Source organism: Octopus bimaculoides, chromosome 15, assembly GCF_001194135.2.
Source record: "Octopus bimaculoides isolate UCB-OBI-ISO-001 chromosome 15, ASM119413v2, whole genome shotgun sequence".
Taxonomy (NCBI): Eukaryota; Metazoa; Mollusca; class Cephalopoda; order Octopoda; family Octopodidae; genus Octopus; species Octopus bimaculoides.
Genome location: NC_068995.1, coordinates 32,952,814 through 32,955,352, shown reverse-complemented (window position 1 = coordinate 32,955,352; position 2,539 = coordinate 32,952,814).

The window sequence follows — 2,539 nt, the reverse complement described above, 5'->3', positions numbered from 1 at the left end:
TTATTTACTTGTTTCAGTCATTAGACTGTGCTATGCTGGGGCACCAGCTTGAAGAATTTCTTTTAGTTGAATGAATTGACCCCAGCACTTATTTTTCTAAGTGTGATACTTATTCTATCAATCTCTTTTGCCAAACTGCTAAGTTATGGGGATGTAAACACACCAAGCTGTGGTGGAGGAAAGAAACACAGACACAAAGACAAACATACACACACAGAGGATTCTTTCAGTTTGCATCCACTAAATCCACTACCAAAGCTATAGTAGAAAACACTTGCAAAAGTACTACACAGTAGGACTGAACCCAGAATATGCAGTTTGCAAAGCATGCTTCTTACCATATAGCCATACCTGCACCATTTTTTTTTTCATATTTGTAAGAATGGGATAGTTCTTTTTTCTTTTAGAATGTTTGTATTTTGCAGTTGGTTGCCTTTGCTGCTGTAACTATTTAACTGTGAAGTAAATGTAAAACCAGTCCTGTCTTTGGTGGGTGATGTCAGGCAAAATGAAACCAGCAATGTTATTTAGCTAATGCATTGTCCCACAACTCCAGGAAGAAGCCTACACTCTTGCATGTATGTACATAATTTCTAAGCATGAGACAACAAGTTTGGGGCAGTGTAAAAGTGAATAGATCAGCAATAGTACTTAACTAATATTTAATTCACGAATAAAACGCAAATTACATTTGGCAAAACATTTTAATCAACACTAATGTATCTACCTCAATATTGTGGCTGTGGAGACTTCTGATGTTTTCGGTCTCTACCCACTGCTCAGGGCAGAGATGGCTATCTACAAGTGCGAGCCCAGTGAGTCAGAGCAGTTGTTCCAGCACATCTCCCTTGCCATAACATCTTTTCTATTTTGTCTGCTGGGATCATGAGACAGCCTGGATTACAGGAAATTGTACGTTCCACTTCTTAATATAAAGTAACTCCATATAAATTGCTCTGTTAAGATCTCAGTAACAGATTAAGTTCACAACCCAATAAACCAAAGATACAATCTATTGTTAACCCCATAACATTACTAACCTCATAACTAAAAATCATAAATTCAAACTTTATAACAGCCAGTTTGATGCAAGGTATGTAACTCTGCTTATTTTAAATGATTGCCATGCGCAGTTATGGATGTGTAGTTCAGTTTGCTTTACAACCATGTGGTTTTCGGTTCTTTCCCACTGAACAACACCATGAGCATCTTCTGCAATAGCCCCATGCTGACCAATATCTTATTAGACAGGAACTCTGTGTGTGTGTGTGTAATAATAATAATAATAATAATCCTTTCTACAATAGGCACAAGGCCTGAAATTTTGTGGGAAGGGGACTAGTCGAATACATCAACCCAGTGTTTCACTGGTACTTAATTCATCGACTCCGAAAAGATGAAAGGCAAAGTCGACCTCAGAGGAATTTGAACTCAGAACATGAAGATGGACAAAATACTGTCAAGCATTTTGCCCAATGTGCTAACAATTCTGCTAAAAAACATTTATAAAAAAAATTTTTTTTTTAAACCCTTCAAATTAATAAATTCTCCAAGGTATGAGATAACCAAAATATTCTAAAATATGCCTATCATTAGAGAAAAAACTATTTTTAATATTGAATTCAAATTTTGCCACAAGGCCAGCAGTTTCAAAAAAAGTAAGTCGATTACATTGATCCCAGTGTTCAGCTGAATCCACCCTGATCAACCCTGAAAGGCAAAGTGGACCTCAACAAAATTTGAACTCAGAATGTAAAGATGGACGAAATACTGCTAAACATTTTGCCCGGTGTGCTAACGATTCTACCAGCTCTAAACAAAATCAGTTTTAATATCAACAATGCTATTAAAGTGTAATATGTAACTAGGGAAAAGCGTTGCGAATTGAATGCTTATGGTTGAAACAGTAATAAAACAAAACTTAATCAAAATGGATAGCAATTATGTGTTTGTAGTATATGATGTGGTTTGCTACATGTATATATAATTATGGTACAAACAACTTGAGCTACATAATAGAGAAATAGCTAGAGTTATTAATACTTAAATTTCTGAAATGATGGGTTTAATGCTTTGCATTATCAACATTTTCATATTTTTGATATGAAAAAAAATTTAATATTTAATTTTGAAATACAAAAGGAATGGTTTTACCCTCCCTGCTTCATCCCTTTAAAACATAATAAAAATCTGTAAATAGGCACACAGAAAATTTCATTTAAGAATAGAAACTAATAGAAATTGATATGATATAAAAAATATGCATAGTGGATGAATTTGAGAGAAAACAACATCCTTCATTCTCCATCCAGGAAGTCAGTAAAAATATCCACAATTTTATTCAACAAAAATTTTGTACAAAGTATTTTCATTTTTAGTCACCAAAAATAAATTATTGAAAAATATATATTAAATATATATATATATATATATATATATGTACACACACACATATGTATGCATATATAATATACACGTATATGTGTGTATATATATATATGTGTGTGTGTGTGTGTGAGTGTGTGTGTGCGTATATATA